Source organism: Echinops telfairi, unplaced genomic scaffold (genome assembly GCF_000313985.2).
Source record: "Echinops telfairi isolate 266 unplaced genomic scaffold, ASM31398v2 ScPeMD7_3;HRSCAF=10, whole genome shotgun sequence".
NCBI classification, from domain to species: domain Eukaryota; kingdom Metazoa; phylum Chordata; class Mammalia; order Afrosoricida; family Tenrecidae; genus Echinops; species Echinops telfairi.
The window spans coordinates 20333671-20355500 of NW_022103899.1; positions in this window are offsets into that span (position 1 = coordinate 20333671).

Consider the following 21830-nt stretch of genomic DNA (forward strand, 5'->3'; position numbering starts at 1 on the left):
GACACTCTCTGCTTCCTCTTCCTGATGACAAGACTCATGGAGCTATACTAGAGCCCTGGAGCTGGAGGAGCCACATGGAGACCCCTGCCAATGCTGAAATACTTTCACTGCCACTGGATCCACAAGACTTTCCACCCTCTGGCCTGCGATCTTCCATTGCATGTGTTGCATGAGTCTGACGAGGAATTTGTAGATTGGAATAGGACATATGGGCTAATATCAGACTTGTGGACCTGATATGGACTGGGCTGGGCTGTTTTCTTAATATAGAATTACTCTTTGTTATAAATCTCTTTCTTATACAGATATGTGTCTATGAATTAATTATGTTTCTCTGGTCAACTGGACTAACATACCCATAGGGAACAATCTATCAATCTATCAAAATTTGTCCAACCAATTTATCAATTTGTATTTTATTCACTTGATAATATTTAAATAATTTCCCTGAAATGTAAAATAATTTTATTAGAAATGTGGCTTTATAAGTAGAGCTATGAACATTTGACAGACTGCAGGCCTATGATAGATTATTATTTGAGGGTAAAATAATTAAGGAAAAATATTTCATTCATATCAGTTTGGACTAAAAAAAAATTATACACTCCAGAAGAAAAATCTCTAAAATTGTAGGAAAACAAATCCAAATATTTTGTTTTGTTACAAGTGAAACCATGCAAGATTTATAGGTAGACTGTAATTGTCTTTTCTTCCTTTTGATTTATGTGTGAATATGTGTGTTTTTGCATGTGTGTTCATGATTGTTTGTGAATCTGCCTTTTTGGCTTGTTTGGTCTCTTCTTTGTTCTTTCTAAAATCAAAGGATCTTAATTCCCCACAACCTAAGCTGTATTGCCAGGAAATTAAGGATTAGGCGATTGGCAGTGAGATTTGATAACAGTGGTGAAATGCTATGATTTTAAGGAGGAGGTGCTTTTTTAAGGCTTAGCGAAGATCAACAATGGCCTTGAGAAGCCCAGTTTCACTGCAAGAAAGACTCCACAGGCCTGCTGCTACTAAATGCCAAGCAAATACAGATGCAAGTTGAATACACTCCCTGGGCTTTTGAAAGTACCTTGTTTCATAATAAAACAGTACTTGCAGTCCTGAAACGTCCTTTTTTTTTTGTTCTTTTGTAAAAATCTCACAGAGCCTGTTGAGGTATTGTTATTGTTCAAAAAGCAGTTTATAAAGAAATGGGTTAGAATCAAACAAGTAGATCAACTAGTGTTATCACGTTTATAAGAAAAATTATTATCATAACAATACTCTTAGGGCTTTCTCTGACTTCATATTATGGGTTTCTAAAATTAAAGCATGACTCAAAGTAATACAAACAAAGCCACTCTCTAAAGGCTTTGACTATATTAAATCCCCTTCTCTCCATAGCAAAGTTATCTTCTCCCTCCTGCTTCTAGAAAACACTCTATTTCCTAGAATGTTCCATCCAATGCTGATTTTTATATCTCAGTTGGCTCTAAGACTGCTTAATCTGAAATGTATTTAAAACTGACAGATATCAAACATCAGATTTTACACCTTCAAATTCACTTTGAACTGTCAATAATTTGAGGCTGATAGCAATGAGATTACCTTAATGAAGTGGGAATCAAATATATGTAATATAAAATTGCCCCCTACTGGCAATAAAAAGCTTATTTTGATCCTCTTAATTCATCTTTTATAACATGATCTTAAGAAAGCACTGTTGAAATTGATCTTAAGAAGCCTTGATGGTGCAGTCCCTTAGGAGTTGGGTTGATGATCACGGGCCAGAAGTTCAAAACTACCATCTGCTACAAGCAAGGAAAATGAGACAGCTTCTTCTGTACTGATTTGCAGTCTGGAAAAGCCTATGGTATGGTTCAATTCTGTCCTCTAAAGTTGCAATGAGTTGAAATTACCTTCCATAGTAATTGGTTTTATGATGTCACAAAGATGAAATAATTAGTAATGGGGATTAGCAGAAATGAAGCTGATTAAGGAATTGAAAGCAACAAAAGCAGTTTGATGTACACTTTCATATGACTGAATATGAAAGGATTACTGAACTTGAAAGGACACTTGGTGGCATAGTGGATTACCCTTTGGACTATTAATGGCAAGCTCAGCAATTAGAACCTACCAGCTTCTCCTTTGGCAAAAGATGAGGCATTCTATGCTGGTAAATATTTACAGTCTTAGAAACCCACAGGGCAGTTCAATGCTGCCCTGTAAAGTCACTGTAAGTCAGAATTGACTTGATGACAGTGATTTTTTTAATATGAGAAGTTCAGCAATTTTTATTTCTTCATATCTTACTCTACACATTTCCCTTTTGTTTCTGCAGTTCTCATAATGTGTGTATTTGAGACAATATCTATTGAACAAGTCATTGTATATGCTAGAAATCAAAAGATTAATTTTGTCTTACCTGCTTCACTGGACATCGAAAATAGAACCATTTTTGTTTTTAATAAATTTCAAAGTGGAGGAAAGTTAACTACAAATGAAGGCCTTTCAGTTTTCAGGATTGTATGTGTCTTTGGTGTCTTTATACAGTCTGAGTTGTAAATATGTCTTTATTAGGTGAGACACATACCACAGAAACAGTTGGTTTTCTCCTTTTCTTTATTTTTGTAAAATGTTTATAAACTCATGATTTAAGATAACAATTATAAATAAAACCCATAGAAATATCTGAAACAATTACCATTAAACTTAAATTAGAATTTATTGAAATTTACAATCGGCCACAGCAAATGACCAAATAATATCTTACAATTTAAAATTAGCATGCCTGGAATTCCTCTTTTCTCAAAGCGCTTATAAACCTGACATTCTTACTTCCTGTTGAGACAGAATCAGTTCTAATAAAACCTGTCAGATTGTTCTTTCTTGTTAGCAAGAAATACACTTAATCTATTGTCTTCTGACTTTTTATGAACCTACCAATTTGATGTTAGGGAATGTCCCCTTAAAACTCTCCAACTGAATCCAGACTATTCCTGTAAGGGAAAAAAAGAGAGAGAGAGACACCACATAAAAGCAATAAGAATTGTAACCTATGTTCCATGACACTCAATATATTTAGAAATCTGAAAATTACAGGGAGTAAGAGCTGCTGTGATGAATATACTGAAATTTGGTGTATCGACACAAGTACAATGTTCCAAGTAAATGAGAATATTTATGTCAGGCTTCCATGCTTGTCCTACATAATATATATCAGTTCTTGTGCATTTCCTTCCCATCATGACAGCTGGACTCCAATTGCATTGTGAGCATTGACTCCCAACCCACTATTAGTTCCGTGAAGCTAGCACTGTGCCATGTGTTTACTTATATATCGGTAAGGCCTAATTTATTCCAAAGAGGACAACAGTTCTTCTCATAGACTTTGAACATGTTTCCAGGAGAGACCCATCTCAGGAGAAAGGCCCTCAGCAAGGTGGTTTGAGACGGTGGTTCCAACAGTCACACTTCCAGATCCACTGCAAAGAAAACTAGAACTTTCCGTGGTAATTTTAAAGTTGGATCAACACCTTGAAGCATTTATTTGAACAATTGTAACAGAGGATGAAGCAGGGCTTTACTAGCACAATTCCAAAGACAAAGCACAATCAAAGCAATGGCTATCAAGAATAGATGGAAGTGGTCCAGTCAAAAGCAAAGCGGTTGAGAGCTAAGGTCATGGCAACAATTTATTGGACATTCAATGCATATTGTTTGTTGACTTTCTGGATGACCAAAGAATGATGCCATCAACTTAGGATGTCGGTGTCTTGAGAAATTATCAAAATTTAAGCAAAAGACAACTAGCGAAGTTTCACCAGCAAATGTCTCTCCAATACCATGACAATGCTCCTGATCTGTTCTGTCATCAGATAAGAGCAATATGGCAAGAGTTTCTATTGGAAATTACTTGGCACTCATCTAATAGTCCGGATTCGGCTCCTCTTCAATTCTCTTTGTTTTATAATCTTAAAAAATATAGATATCTGAAGAACATCCAGTTTTCTTCAGCTAATAAAGTAAATTAAAAAAAAAGACTCCATTGACATGATTAAATGCCCAAGAATCTCAGTTCCTTAGGATTTAGAGGCTAGCATCATTGTGTCATCCTTGTTATGTTGCTTGACGTCAGAAAAAAATTATACCGAAATACCTGTGCAAAATCCATGAGGCACTGTTCACACGATGTTTGGATAAAACAAACTTTGCATGTAAATTTCAGGAGCAGTAACTAAAATCTCAACAAGCGAAGTAACTACTTTAAAGTGAGAAATTCTCTCAAGAAAACTAGTCTAAATATGTCTATCGTTCTCTAGTGTGATATGGTTCTAATTTTTTCGACATCATCTTATTAAAAATTGTGTGAGTACACAGCATAATTTAGAAGTGCTTTCTTTTCATATGGTTGGCATCTTCAGAGAAGTTAATATTTGTTCTGGGGATCAGTGAGCACTAGAGATAAAATTAAAGCTAATGCCTAGATCTCTTTTTCATCTAAGAAATCCCTTCTAAGCCTCATTGACTGAAGGCCCAGTGTGTATGTCAGGATGTGAGGAACCAAAGTAAAATAAAATAAAATGAAAATTCTGCAGAAGACAAAACAAAACCAGCCCTCTAATTCAGTGCCCTGCTTTCTTTAGTTTTAATCTTTACACCAAATTGCCATTCCCTTTAATTTTTATATTTTATAGAGAAACTAATTTAGATAAATATAAATCCACATTATGTCTTAACCACCTTTCCAGTAGAAAAATAATTTTTGTAAAAAACGAGCTATTACAAAACATTTCAATATTAGAATAACTTACTAAAGGAATACTCCATTCTTGTTTTTATGTGAAATAGACTTAGGGAGTTATATTGCTCTTTATGAAATAACCCATTGAGTGTGTTTTATTTTTCTTCTAATTATGGCTAGTAAAATAGTCAAATAAAATTTAATGAAATATGTTTATATTTTGTTTAATAAACTTCCTCCTAACAGTTAAAAAGAATTCTAAGTGATGCATTTTAATATTTCCATAAAGAAATGTTGGTAATCTTTGTATAAAAGAATATTTTTGTGGATATACTTCTATAGAAAGGGAGCTATTTTTCCTTTGTATTTAATCTATGTATGGATTTTCATAAGAATTGTATGATCCCCCAATAAAATGATTTTTTTTTTAAAGTAAAAAGTCACTAATTGGAACTCTTTCTCTTCCAGTGACATAGCATATAGGAATACTGTTCATGACTAGTTGTGTAGCCCATTCAAATGTGTGCCATAAGTATTATATTGAAAAGTCCAAACCACTATCTGGTATACTTTGTTCTTATACAATACTATAATAGATTTACATGTGAGCTCTAGTCAGAACATTTTTTCCTTTGATCAGTATTGGAAGTCTATTGTGTAACATAGTAAAGTTTTAGGAATCTAGATTATGAGATTTTCGTCATTATTATAAGAGTACATAATATCCTTATGTGTGTGCATATAGAAGACACTTACACAAAAGGGAAGTTAAATAAGACCAAGGTGTGTGTTGTTAGTAGGCGCAGTTCCAACTCCCAGTAAGCCCGTGGAGCACGGACTGCCATGCCGCCTGTTCCTGTGCCGTGCCCACGGCTGCTAGCGTCACTGGGGCAACCCATCTTGTTGAGGGTTTTCCTCAACTTTACCAAGCAAGATGTTCTTTCCCAAGAACTGATCTCTCCTAATGTGTCCAAAATATGTGAGACAGAGTCTCACCATTCTTGCTTAGAAGAAGCTTTCTGACTATATTTCTTCCAAGGCAAATGTATTTCTTCTTTGGGTGGTCAGTGGTGTTATCAATATCCTTTGTCAGCACCATAATTCAAACGTGTTGATTATTATTATGTCATGTCCAATCTCACCTGAAGATGAGGTGATTAAAAATACCCCTGCTTGGGTCAGGCACACCTTTGTCCTCAAAGTAATATCCTTGCTTTTTTCAACACTTTAAAGAAGTCTTGTGCAGCAAACGTACCCAAAGCCATGTGCCATTTGATCCCTTGACTGCTACTTCCATGAGCACCGATTGTGGGTCCAAGCAAGATGAAATCCTCGACAATTTCTATTTTTCTACATTTGGTATGATGTTACCTATTGGTTCAGGTGTGAGAATTTCCTTTTTTTTTACATTAAGTTGTAATCCATATTGAAAACTGGAAATCTTGTTCTTCATCAGCAAATGCTTCAAGTCTTCCACACTTTCAGCAAGCAAGGTTGTGTCACCTGCATAGCAAAGTTGTTTAAGTTAATGATTATTAATAATTTAATAATTATATAATGTGGTAAATATTTATGGAGCTGAGGCTGTTTTCTTCTTGGAAATAGCCTAGAAGATGTCGTATTTGCCTCTTAAATATATCCTTGGGCTATAGGAGGCTCATTTTAAAGATTGGTTATTAAAAGGTGGAGTGATTTAAAATGAATGCGAAGTGAGAAAGGTGAATCTAGCACAACAAAAGGTCCTGGGCCTGCGTTATGAGGATCCCAAAGTCTGGCCACCTGAATTAGGTGCCTCCCACAGATATAAAGTGAAAAGAAAAGAATACAAAAGTGATATAACTGGAGGAGACAAGGAAAAGCTTAAGTACTATGGAGTGCTGATCAGAGTATGTGTCCTCCTGTGAATTCTATTAAATGGTAGGCATGCTAGACAGAGGCACATCGAACAAGCCTGGCTGACAACCTACTTTGGAGTATGGGAGGGCCTATTTTTAGCTTTTTAACTTTTGGATCCCATTTCGTGTCTGAGGTTTTTAAAAATGAAATTAAGGGAAGAAAGGTACCTACTACAAATATAGTAGCAAAGTTCTCACACAACTGGGGGACGTTATTCTACATGGGTGCCCTGGTTCCCTTGAGGATACAAATGATTAAGCACTGGACTCCTAGCTAAAAGCCAGGATATTGAAAGCCACGTGGAGACTCCTGGGAAAACAGACCTGGTGATCTACTCTTGAAGGGTCACAGCTATGAAGCTCCAGTCGGCTCTGTCCACGCCATGTATGAGCCAGAATCACCTGGGCAGCACCAACCAGAGCTCTCGCTCCATGGGCACGCATCACCCTGAAGTTCCTCTGGAGGTGGTCAGCTCCACTACATTAGACTGCAGGAGATTCCTGAGCCAGAACTTAGGAGGTCTCCAGGCGATTTCTTTCCTCAGAGTGGCTCACGTCTAGTCTGTGAGAAACTATTGTGCAGCCCTGACTGGCCTTTGTGGGGATTCAAGCGGCAGAACCCCGAGTCTCGGCTGTCTGGGTGCCCTCCGTGCAAGCCTCAGAGTGAACCAAGCACAGTTCCTGGTGTCCCCCTAGGAGAGGAACACCTCCGACTCTCTAAGTCAGTGGTTCTCAATCTGTGGGTCGTGACCCCTTTGGGGTCGTCAAGTGACCCTTTCACGGGATCACCCAATTCATTACAGTAGCAAAATGACAGTGATGAAGTAGCAACGAAAATAATTGTGTGGTTGGGGTGCCCCACCACATGAGCGGTTCTCAACCCGTGGGTCGTGACCCCTTTGGGGTCGTCGAATGACCCTTTCACAGGGGTCACCCAATTCATAACAGTAGCAAACTGACAGTGATGAAGTAGCAACGAAAATAATTGTGTGGGTGGGGTTCCCCCCCCCCCCCCATGAGGCGCTGTACGGAAGGGTCGCGGCCTGAGGAAGGTTGAGGAGCACTGCTGAGTGGACTTGCTGACTGCTCACTGTCTCTGTATCGAGATGAAGTAGCACCTTTTGCTCTTCACTTGAGTCGGAAGGAAGGGGCTTATACAAGGTAATACTTTATCCTAGAAAATCTGCTCTCAAATATTCATTGATCTTTTCTATTTATGGTGGACATCTAAATGAAGGTTTTGTTTTATATCCTTGTTAATAGTCATCGAGCTTTTTTTCAGGCAAATCTTTTGAAAACGTATGTCTTTCTTCTGGTTGTGTACTAGGCTGGGTTGACTAGAGAAACAAATCCAAGTAGTTTCCCAAGACGCTCCTTAGGAGGACGTCATGCCCATAAGGAGGCACCATCAGGCTGTAACCTGGTTGACAGGCTACACTTCAAGTTGACACAAAATTATGTAACTACCACAAGCTGTGGTAGTTAGGTACAATTGGAGCTGGATCAAATTTCAAAATTAATATCCTGTTACACTAGGAAGTTCTAGGATCTCTGGGGAAATTGTCTATCTGAAATGTAGCTAGTACTCATCACTTGCATAAAAGTGAAAAGTAAGTTGTCTAACTCCCTATGCCAAAACCAAAATCAAACTCACTGCCATCACTTGATCCTAAGCCACAGCAACCCTACATAGGGTTTAGGGCTTCTGAGGCTATGAATCATCCAGCACACGGGTGGGCTCATCTTCCTTCTGTGGAGCAGCACGTGAATTTGAACCTGTTTGCAGTTAGCACTCCAGCCTTTACATGATAGTGCCATGGAGGTTCCACATCACTATCACATATGTTAAGGTTCAGGTGAAGTCCAGAAGGCCACAGAAGGAATTGCGAGATTTTTTTATCAAAATATTCTGAGAGGCAGAGGATACACTCAAATTGGGGTATGCCTAGGATACACCAAATTTGATTATATTAAACACAACTAATGGGGACCCTATTTATGAGGAAGAAAAGTGTGAAAACACAGATATTGCCATGAAATAAAGACCAGAGACAGGCAGATTTAATTAAGTGGGATCTGTATAGATTTAACTTAAAGGCTCAGGCTGTCTATGGTTTTTTTCAATGTGCCACTGAAAGCATAACATGTAGGTCAGATTTAATTAAAGACAAAAATTCAAGGCAGACCCGCTGTCTAGCTTGTTTTTGTTCTTGCTAATGTTGTTAGTTTTCTTGAATTGAATTAGTAGCAAAATAAAAGAACAGAGCAGTTATTGACAATAGGGATGCCTCACAAAATCACGTGCATTGACCATGTTGTATTAGTTCAAATTAATCTTTTACTTATCAAATAACTTTAAGTAGAATAACAAAATATAAGAGATTCCAAAGTCCATATTGGACATAAGACCCAACTTCAAATTGAGGAGGAGACCTTTCTTTCCAACTTGGGTGAGTCAGGAAACCAACTTTATCTTTATTTAGCAAATGGATGGGATGCACCAGATATTTTCTAATTGTGATATCAGAATAACCCTGTTTCTAGCATATCACCCATAGGTATGTGAGTGTCCAGTTACAAACTGCAAAGTCAGAATAATGTTGACATTGTCTTTTTGTCTATGCTTTCTGTATTCCTTATTGCCATGCAAATAATAGTTCCCATTGCCATTGAGTGAATCTTAATCTTAGTGACTTTATAATACAGAGGAGAATTATCCCTCTGGGTTTCTGAGGTTGTAAATATTTATAAGAGCAGAAAGCCTCATCTTTCTCTATTGGAGTGGCTGGCTGCTGAGTTCAAACCACCGATCTTCAGTTTATCAGGCCAACCCCAAATCCTCTATATCTGCAAGGGTCCTTCATCTAACATTTTGGATTTAACAGTTATGAAGGAAAATAGACTTCATGATTGATTTAACTCAATAATTAATGATATATATACTTCTTGCCTAATTCAGTGTTGTTCACATATGGGTTTATTTTCTTTTTCTTTTTCCCAAGTCTGTCTTTCTATCAAAATAAGAAGGTTGGGTACCTGTTAATATTGAAAGAGGGAGCTCTTTCAATATTAACAGGTACCCAACCTTCTTATCATACTGAACCAGATCAATTCTTTTAACTTGGATACTCTGATGACCTATGTTATTGTGAATAACATTTAAAAAATGGTACATTATTTTAACTTTCAATCTTAGTTCTGGAACATGCTACTCTCCAGTCTGTTTTGGGAGAATTAGGGAAGAAACACTGCATTTCATCAATTGTTGCATTTCACATCCCAACAATGACTGAATGCATACCTATCAAAACATTGAAGCACTATAATAATATAAATATCCTACTGTGCCAATGTTATACTTAAAATTCTTTTACATTCAGTCCACTGTAGTCATAATAATTAGATGTTATTGACAATGTTTTTCAATTTGAAATTTGAGATTTGTATTGACACAAGAACGAATTATACACTGTAGTTGAATATACTTCTTTGAACCACTTATGACCTAAGAAAATAAAAAAACAAAACAAATACAAGTTATATCCAGGGTGTATACTTGAGGTTCATTTTAAAATGATAGATACTGGAGGGAGCCATAAACGTATGACCCTTAGACACACTTCCACCTGGGAACTGAACTCACTCCCATGGCTCAATTTTCAGCTAAGCAAGAGATCTCTCAGGTAAACAATATCAGGGAGGTACACACTCCATTGAACAATCAGTCATTAAAAGGGAAGCAATTACCCAGGGATAAAGCTCATTAAGGAGGAAAGGATAGGGAAGAAGGAAATTGAAAACTCCAGAGAGGAAGTACAAAGAGTACTGTTGCATTATGGGGATTACAATCAATATCATGCAACATAGTACAAATGAATTGTTGAATGGAAAACTAATTTGTTTTGTGAATCTCACTTTTTAAAACAAAAAGACTTCCTCCATTAAAGTAATTGAATCAAGTAATATTTCATTCATTACGAAAAATATATATAAAATGTATGAAGCGCTAGGCATATATTAAAAATCAAACAGACTGCAGTCAAGTTGATTTTGACTAATAGTGAGTCTTCATAGGGTTTTCAAGATTATGGATTTCTTTGGGAGCAGAGAGCCTCTCCTTTCTCCTACAGAGAGTCTAGAGCAGCGGTTCTCAACCTGTGGGTCATGACCCCTTTGGGGGTCAATTGACCCTTTCACAGGGGTAATCTGATTCATAACAGCAGCAAAATTACAGTTATGAAGTAGCAATGAAAGTAATTGTGTGGTTGGGGGGTACCACAACATGAGGAACTGTATTAAAGGGTCACGGCATGAGGAAGGTTGAGAACCAGCTGCTCTAGCGACTGACATTGTAGTTGAAACTTAGCAGAAAGCAAACACACACACATAGACAGAGACAGACAGAGCGAGAGACCACCACACTATCCATAGGGAAGGTAGGGAGAAGTAAGAAAGACAGAAGGGAAAGAAAGAGGAAAAATGGAAAGAAAGCATTAAAGAAAAACATCAAAGGGAAGAAAGATTAAGTAACAGAGTGCTTTGTAACTGCTTTCATTTTTCATATTCTAATTGTGTAAAATATGCCTCATTTTCCTCAGTTTTACATTTGGTAAATATAAACTTAAGGAATGTAAATGTAAGGAAATCAATCAAGACTACATATCCAATCATCTGTGGAGTAGAAACTGATCATTCTTTGATGGCAAATCATTTATCTATTTCAGTTATTGCATTGCTGAGAAAATATATTCAAATACATGATAAAATGTACATTATATCATCTAAAAAATATAAAAACAAGCCTCCTCCCTAAACTGCAAATCCAACTTGTGGAGGGTTGCGGGTCTCCCCCTGTTTCCTTCAGCTCTTCTTTCCTAAGAAGGATGTCCTCCAGGGACTGGTCTCTCCGGAGGGAGCCCTGGTGGCACAATGGTTACACGCTGGGCTGCTTACTGTAAGTTCAGCCATTAGAAACTACTAATCACTCCTTGGGAGAAAGACGGCTTTCTGCTCTCCTGAAGAGTTACAGTCTCAGAAATTCACAGTGGCTGCTACCCTGTTTCCCTGAAAATAAGACAGTGTCTTTTATTAATTTTTGCTCCCAACGATGCGCTAGGTCCTAGTTTCAGGGATATCTTATTTTTCCATGAAGAAGAATACGGTACACATTTATTGTTGAACAACAACAAAGGAAATTTATTACCTGCATATGGTACAGTAGTAGTTGTCATCACAAACCAGCATAACCAGACAAACTGTGAATCCTACAGTATCAAGAATTTCTTGTTCCTACCATTATTTCCATGTACAACAATCTCTGATACATTTACTCGCACTTCCTGTCTGCTCCAGCTGCATTGCAGCCAACAGTGAGCTGTGCGGCAGCGCCCACCACTAAGGTCCAGAGACCAGAGTTACTGTAGCTTCTGGGGGTCTTATTTTCGGGGAGGTCTTATTTTCAGGGGCTGCCTTATATTTCAGCGAGAGGCAAAACTGTAAGTAGGTCTTATTTTCGGGGGATGTCTTACTTTTGGGGAAAAACAGTATATACTTTGTTTCTACAGGGTCATTATGGGTTAGATTCAACTCTATAGTTGATCTCTCAACATGTCTAAAATATGAGGCAGCATCTCGCTATCCTTACTTCCTAGGAGCATTCTGGTTGTACTTCTTCCAAGATAGATTTGTTTCTTCTTTTAGCCATCCATGGTAGTTTCAGTGTTTGTCAGCAGCACTATAATCCAAATGCACCAATTCTTCTTTGGTCTTCCTGATTCAATGTCCAATTTTCACATGTATATGAAGCAATTAAAAAAATATCATGGCTTGGGCCAGGGTCACCTTCATCCCCAAAATTACATCCTTCCTGTTCAACACTTTAAAGAGGTCTTATGTAGAAAATGTATCTATAAAATGTATCATTTGATCTTCTGACCACTGTTCCATGAACATTAATTGTGAATTCAAGCAAAATAAGATCCTTGATAACTTCAATCTTTTCTCATATATCGATCCAGTTATGAAGACTTTGTTTTCTTTATACTGAGTCCCAATCCATGGTTAAGGCTACAGTCATTGATCTTCTTTGGCAAGTGCCTCAAGTCCCCCACATTTTCTGCAAGCCGTGTGTATGATCAGCATAGCGAATATTGTTAAATGGGGAACTACTTTGTTCTGTAAACTTTTACTCAAAAAGCCATGGAATATCTAGAACATTGAGAAAACCAAAGCAAACCAAGGCAGCATAAAAAACACCACATTTTTGTTCTTATCAATCATTTGAATAAGAATGATTCAAGAATTATATGTTTTGTGCTAAGGCAGTATGAGGCATTACAAGAAGAATAAAGTATGGTCTTTGTCTTTAAGTACCTGTAAGTCATGATAAATAATAATTCAGAAAATAAAAGCTCAGTGTGAAGTAGAATTGTATTAAAATAAAACAAAACTGCCGCAGTTAGGTCATGATTGTCGCTCCAGTTGTCTAGAAATACAACGTTTTTAACAGGTCTAGTGGCTTCAGGTTTTAAGACTCTTAAGTTCCAACTTTGATGAATCTGGGCATTGTAAGCCAAACTTTGAGTGTAGCAGGACAAGCACTAAAAATAAGAAGGGCGTACAATTTAGGAGCATATGGTGAATGAGCAATGATCTAAATAGAAACTCAGGCTGTTTTTCTGTAAATGTGTTCTGGGTTGACAGCAATAAGCACTAGACCAAAAAAAAATCTTTTGTCTTTTGTTAGCCATCAACCACAAGCTAAAAAGGTACACAGTTAACTAGAGACTCTGAATGAAATTGCTGGCCATTTTCCCAGAAGAGTGGTATAAAAGCCATTTATACCCAGCTATTTGATGGGAGAATGAGAAGTAATACTTCCAAAAAAGTTTCAATTTGAGACAAACACTGGAGTATATATTTGCTAAATAAAACCATGTAAAAAGCACTCATGAAGGACTGAGATGAATGAAATCCAACATTGCAGGTTATTCAGGTCTCTGAACACACAATGGATTAATCATAGAAGACATAAACGTTCAAGAACACACAATGTGATAATGGAGTACAGGAGATCTCAAAAGTAAGACAATTCAATTACTTGCTTTTAAATTCCTCTTATCTTTTCAAAAGGATGGAACGAAGAGAATGTGTGTTGGAGTGCCCGTTCGGTAGTTTGCTAAAATTTGAAATATATATAATTACTTGTAAATTCCCGCATTGAACGAGTGGCTGTAACAATGCAGTCAGGCACAGGAACAATTGTGAGGACAGAACATTGGACAATATTTTCTTTCGTTGCACATAGGGTCACGATAAATGGAGCCGATACTGGGTGAATGGATAAATATTAGGGAAGAACAAAAACGAATTTTGTATAAAAAAGAATAATGTAATCATTTTTATCATCCTGTGAATGAAATGAAGATATAATGTGCCTTTCTATAGTGACTGAGTAACAGGAGTTCTGATTAAAACAACATATAGTTATAAAACATACACACATACAAGAGCCATAATAAAGCATACAATATATTTGTTCTAATCATCCAGGTTTTAGACATAAATCCTGTGTTTCATCTTAAGGTAAATATTTAAAAGAATGATTAACTATTGAGTTTTAATACAAATTATACCAATATTCTTTATTGTCAGCTACACTGAAGCTCAAAATCATTTCTCTGAAATAATACAAGCAGCAGTCAGACTTACTAAAAAATAGAAATAAAAATCTGGCTGATAACAAACAAGAGCAGAAAATAGTAGCCATCTGTGCAGAATGTATCTAAAAACACGTAAACTTTCATAGGCCGTAATGTTTCTCTTTAATTTTGTTTCTAAGAAGCCTTTTATTAAACCCGTAGATGTCCTGACTGGTTCCCCACCCCAGGTGTTCCACTGGAGAAGCAATGAAACAGAGCACTGAAAAATAACACCTTATCTCAAGTATACGAAAAGTCTCACATACACATCACCTAACCCGGTATATGGAGTAATAGTCAAACACGCAATTACATGTCAGCTACAAGGCCAAAACTTTGGGCGGAACAAACACCAGTGTCTTGTAGACTGGTAGAAAATAGCTTTGAAGATTTTTTTGGTCATGTGGCAAAGCCAACTTGTCCTTTGTAAAGAGATGGCATTTTCCACTTATAAATGCATTTTTAAAAAGACTTGTTTATTACCGTGCTTGAGAGAAACAGATAAGGTTCATTTGTAGGATAATCTATTATTAGATAAATTCTGTAATTTAATTTCATGGTCTTCTCTGAGTTAGACTTGCTTAGCTAATATGTCTGTCTCTCCCTACTAATTATTAATTTTTCCATATGAGTATAAATAGTAGTATGTTAATCTACACTGCACCTTAGAAAATTAAATGGGGAAAAAATTTAAGTCACCTAAAAATGAGCCATTAGGTCAGTGAATAAAATCTCAACTTGAATTTACATGCCTCGTTGATAAAATTTACCTTAGAAGCCAAGTCCCTCTACCTCTTGTCTTCATTCTCAGAAACGTAATACTTTTATTTTGCAAACATGGAATGCCACTTCAACTTAATTGTACACTTTAAAGGCCACTCTTTAAATAATGTCATGAATAAGTGATACAATAATAAAATGATATCAAAAGTCACTAAAATTAAGAAAGGACATACATAAACTATATGGATGTAGGAATGGCTCACATGTTATACTAGTCCTCATCTAAGAACAATTAGTTCGTATGACATGATCCCACTCAATACTTGCCCTCGTGGGGAGATCACCAAAGTGATGGGTGTTAGAGCAACTGTGTTGGAGAAATTATGTGGTCCCTGGATACCAGAAAGTATAGTATCTGGGGTCTGAAAGCCTATCACAAAACAAACACCCTTTGTGAGGTATTGATTAAGTCCACCCAGCATGAGCACACCAGCCTGTGTGATCCAAGGATGATAAATAACAACATTTATAAATAACAGAATCCAAATCCAGAGAAGGGTATCAGAGTTCAAATTCTGAACACCCAGTTTGTAGAAGGCTATGTATGACAGTGGGACCACAAATCAATTTGCAGTATCCCCACAAAGAGTAGTCCTCTGACCATAGAGCAGAGGTGTGACTAGCCTGGCCATCAGCCTGCAGAGACTATTGTAACGTATTGTAACGGTAGGCACCGTTACTTTAAAGTGTAACCCTTTATGGTCCGGGTTACCTTTTGGCCCATTTTAAATTTGATCGAGTTTTTAATATTTTATGCTTTCTTTTTGATGGGGGTCTTTCCCTGTTTTATTTTGTCGTCGTCGTTAGGCTTTTTTGTTTTGTTTCTTGAATGTGTTTTGTATATTTTTGCAGCACAGTACGAGTCAAAGGAGAATGATTTTTGTCCCCGAGGACGCTTCCATGCTTGTCATTCTTGACTTGTGGCCCATAGAAGAGCCCAGATTTGAGAGGGGCTGTTGTTGTTGGGATCTTTGAGTTGGCGCCAACTCACAGCAACGCTATGTCCACAAAACACCCCGGGTCTGGGACCATCCTCAGAAGTGCTGTGATGGCCGAGCCCACAGTTGCAGTCACTGTGGCACCTCCTCTCGTGCGGGTCTTATTTTTTTCTGACCCCCTGTTTACCTGATCATGATGTACCTCTCCAGGGACTGATCACTCCTGACAACTTGTTCAAAGTCTATGCCACGAAGTCTTGACAGTGGCACTTCTAAGGAGCATTCAGTGTATTGCTCCTTAAAACAGGTTTGCTTGGTAGTCTACGATATATTTAATATTCTTCACAAATAGCATCATTTAAATGCACCAGTGCTCCCTCGGTCTTCTTCCTTCCTCCTCGGGGAGAGAAGCAGGCCCCTGAGATGTACATGGACTGAGAAAGAGGATAGGCAGAGAAGGAAGGGTTTCACCTGTTGATATTTTTGTTTCTTTGTTTAATAAAGCTTTTATGAGTTTGTCTCAATACTTTTTGAGTTACTCTTGTAGTATGTATGCCTAAAAATTGAAGTTGTATATCTTAGAAAAATACAAATTGATGGAAGAAAAGGAATGTCTTGAAGAGAAATATCTATATTTGATTAATTTCTGAATAAGAGTAGTTCATTAAACGGTAAAGCAACCTGACTTGTGAAACATAATAAAAAAATGATAAGCATCAGTTTTATATAAAATAAGTTCAGTAAACATAGCAACCAATTTATTATGCTTATATGAAAGAACATATTTCTTTTAGGCCTTAAATTAAAATATTGATATTAAAATCCAAAGCAGGACATATAAGCTTGATACAAAAATGTAAAAATAAAAATGTATTATTTTTTCTAACCTTGGCAGCAAACCATTACTGCCATCTACATTAACAAATGGTCCAGAGACACTGTGTGGGTCTGATGACCCTCCAACTTGGCAGTGGGCAATGGTGAACAGCTGAAAGTTAAGCACTGCTGACACACCCCCAGTCTGTCTAGAATACAGATGCAGCTGCAACACTGGCACTTGGGTGGTGCTAAATGTTCTTTCACCCAAAACCTTAAGTACTTTTAAAAAGACAGTTAATAATCTGTGAATCAAATGAAATTAAAAATTCTCTTTTTCCTGATCCCCTGTAAACCCAAGTCTTTTCTCAAGGTGACTGATGAATGCCTAAGCATTTAATACTGAGTTATGTATATTGAATCATCCAATTACCAACTAGGGGTTATTAGGCTATTTGAGTAGATGCATACATTTTTAGATAAAAATAATAACCAGCAATTTAGTTTTCTATTATCCAGGTTTATTTAAAGCCAAAATGGATATGCTTCAATATAGTGTCTTTGAAAGCATTCAAATATTATGAGTAATTATTTGACAGAAAAATTTACATATGTAACATTAAATTAAATATTTCTTTCATTATATATAGTATATTTGTAGGGCCTGGATTTTTTTTCAAAAAATAGTGAAATTGAAACCTTAATTTTTCATTTTTAAATGACTATTATTTCCTAAAATTATTTCCAAATTGCTTCAAAGACATAGTATTTTATTTTAAGAAACTTACTGAAATGATCTTGGTTCATTTGATAATTAATTTGATTATTAGTATCACACAAAATCTTCATGATTCAAATGACAATTTTATTGCAATCTCTTGATATTTGTTAAACTTTTTGTCTTCTCTCTTTGGGTACATATATTACATCCTACTAATTTAAAGATGCTTCAGAGCATATGCAAATGTGGTGAAGAAAGCTGATGGTGTCTGGCTATCAAAAGATATAGCATCTGGGGTCTTAAAGGCTTAAAGATAAACATCTAGTTGAGCAGCAACAAAGCCCACATGGAAGAAGCACACCAGCCTGTGTGTCGATGGGATCAGGTATCAGGCATCCAAAACCCGGAACAAAATCATACTCAATGTGAATAGTTTGTGGGGGTGGGGTGGGCAGCAGGCGTGGAGTCGAGACCCAAAGTCCATCTGTAGACAATTGGACATCCCCTTACAGAAGGGTCACAAGGAAGAGATGAACCAGTCAGGGTGCAGTATAGCACTGATGAAATACACAACTTTCCTCTTGGTCTTTAATGATTCCTTCCTCCCACTATCATGACTTCAATTCTACCTTACAAATTGTATTATACCAAAGTATGCACACTGCTACAGATAAGAGCCTGAAACCCTTCAGGACCAACAATGAGAATAAAGATACCAGAAGGATTAGGGAAAGGTTGGGGGAGAAAGAGGGAAGCAATCATAAGGATCAACATATAACCCCCTCCCAGGGGGATGAACAATGGAAAAGTGGGTAAAGGGCGACAGAGGATGAAGTAAGATGTGAAAATAATAATCTGTAACTTATCGAGGGTTCATGAAGGAGGGAGAGGGCAAATTGAGGAGCTGATATCAAGGGCTTAAGTAGCAAGAAAATGCTTTGAAAATGATGATGGGAGCATATGTGCAGATGTGCTTGACACAATAGATGAATGTACGGATTGTGATAAGAGATGTAAGAGCCCCCAATAAAAATATTTAATAATGAAAAATATGCTTTAGAAATCCTACCTTCTGTGTATTAACTTTAGAGAAAGACAGTATAATAAAGTAATAGTTTGCTTTCTCTAAGAAACTGTATTTACCCTTTAACAAACGTTTTTTTTTTTGTTTGTTTGTTTTTTCTAGAAAGCCCTCCCAAAGCATAAATCATGTCTTCAACACATGCAGATCACTTGAGATTCTGAGCCAAATTTTGCAGGTGGAAATTCACTTTATAATTTCTACTTTCAAAAAACCTCAAACAAACTCACTGCCATCAAGTAAATTCCTACTTACAATGAACCTTCAGAGCAGATTAGCCCTGTCCCTATGGGTTTTTATAGGAGCAGAAAGCCTTGTGTTTCTTTGTACACCATTGGTGGTTTTGCATTGCTGGCCTTTCAGTTTGTAGCCCAATGCTGAAACCCACTGTACCTTCATGGGTCCAATCCTTTTCTTCTCATATAAGTGATCCTAAGTGTTTGAAGAAAAATGCATTTTAGGGGATTGAATCAAACTCTACTTCACACTCATCCAACCTTTAGAGAACATTTTTTGAAATAATGAGAGATCAAATTTCTCCTTGATTTTTTGTCTTGTTCATGTTTTTGAATGTTTCTTTCTTCATGTTTCAGTTCTGCAATAGAATCTGATTTCTCACATGCGTTTTCTTGTGTGATCAACCTCTTAACTAATAAGTGAAATCACAATTTCATTTGTAGCTAATATAAACTGATAAAGTTATCCTGGAAATAAGGGGGTAAAATCCAGATTCTCTTAAAAATAAAGGAAAGTAATATGTTTACATTTCTAGAATATTATAATTTGTTTTAGTTTATTTCTTGATAATGTTTTCCTTATTTATTTGCATTAGTGGGGAATAAAAGAACATCTAGAGCTGTTAATCTCTAGCAACTTTAATAGTAACGGATTAGAATAATTTATAGCAAATACTTTCTCTTAAAGAATCCCACTGAAAACAAACAAATTTATGCCATACTTCAAACACTAAAAACTAAAACATTACTGTTGAATTATTGTCTTATTTGAATCTTAAAACAAACATGGCTATAATGATTGGGGAGGTAGAACAGTCTCAGACAAGATACATACATGACCAAAGTCAGAAACCAAGTCAGTGGCCAACCAGAATGAAAATGCAGACTTGCTTTAAGAATTCAGAGCACCTTGTTGCTGAGATCAGTCACTGCTGGGAATTGTGGTGCATCTTGTCTTGCACATACAAAACGTCTCCTGTAGTCTCCTTACAAGTGCACTCAGTGATAGCAAAATCATGGGCTATTGCATTATTTTCTATAGGAGTAAGTGGGTCAAATAGATTGCTTATTGTAGTCAAAAATAAGTCAACAATTATTGAGGAGCCAAGTTTTCTAATTACTTTCAAGAGAGTAATTACGAACAACTATATAAATCTTAAGGAGCACATGAATGGATATAGAAAAAAGAAAAGATAATTTGATTTGCTTCATGGTCTCTGTCTTCTTTAATCAAATGATAGCTTAAGCTCAGTGTCTGAAACTCAAACTTTATTAAGATTCATAAAAATGTATATTTGGGCAAAAGCTTTAAGCACATTTAAGAAGGTCAGAATAATTATAATGGATTATAGAATAGAATAATAGATAAACAGTGTAACAAATAAAACCTAGGCTGGTTTTTATTTCTGATAAAATTATCTTATGACAAAATTGGTTATTAATAACTGTATTACTTGGAAACTTTCTCTTTGCATTAAGATTTTCCCATGTCAGGAATAGTATTTTGCAGCTTATGATATTTTAATGATATGTCTTAAAAATTAAAAGTGCATCAATATCTGAAGAGGATAGTTATAGACACAAAGCTATGAGAATTAAAAATTAAATTTCTAATTAACATGAAAGGTGAATTTAAAAAGAGGACATAGCGAAATCTGATGAACAGAAATTCATAGCCAATCTCTAATTAATTACGATTTTTTCTTAACTTGAAGAAGAGGACAATACATTTTTAATGTTTTTACTACCAATTTTAGATAAGGAAATTAGTAATTAGTTAAAGAAAAGAATTTAGACTAAATTTTGGAATACCTTTCAGTATGCAACTATCTACATGAGGGATAATATATGTATAAGTGACATGTAAATCGCTATAGGTTTACATCTTACGGAGAATCAAAACCATGACAATTACATTCAACTTGTTAAGTGTCTAAAATGCAGCCCATGATGAATGCGCAGTTCACCTTTGTGAGTGCTGATTAACCAGACTAAGCAAAGAGCACTAAATATGTACCTAAGTGTACTTACAGTAAAATGTACAATAATGTCTTTGATTATAGGAATGTTAAATTAATGGAGAATTATCTTAATGCACATTTTCAACAATTACACATTCAAATGCCAAAATAACATTTTTCTGTTTTAATTATCTTCTTATGTAGAAATAGTTCACTTTCTTCTTTTACTTTGCTAAACCTACTTACACAGATATGATTCCAATTAAGAAAATCTAGAGGTCAAAAGATCATTTTGAATGGCTTTTCTATCCATACTATCCATTCCTTTACAACTCCTTTCAAATGAGTAGTGGGACCATGCAAATAGGGTGTATGAACCACTAACAGAGTGCTCTGGTCACTTTTGCCATTCCTCTGGGAAGGACAATAATGTTAGGAGCAAGCAGAGAGGGATTGCTAGGACTCGAACCAACACTGTGAGATCCCTGTCAGAAGCGATGGAGGCAGCAGAGTACCAGAGAGGCCATGCCCAGACAGAGCCAAGGGGACAGACAGACAGAGTGGCAGAGGGCAGAGGGTCTTCCCTGCCCACAGAACAGGGCACACGACAAGAGATCATGTCACTGACAGACTGAGGACCAGAGGGATATATGTCTTCTGGCTAAGATGAGGCACCACTGTGGCCCAAACGTTGTATCCTGAATGGTTTTACTGTGATTTTTGTAGCCAGTTGGAGCCCTGGTGTTGTAGTGGTTACTTGTTTAGCTGCTAACCATAAAACCAACAGTTTGAAACCACCAGCCGCTCTGAGGGTGAAACCTGAGGCTTCTGGCTCCTGTAAAGACTCCTGTGAGTCTCAGAAACTCACAGGGGCTATTCTCTCATGACCAATAGGGTCGCCATGTTTCAGAGTTAAGTTTTGGTGTTTTAGTTTCGTGTATGCTGTTAATGTCCTTAATAACCCCCC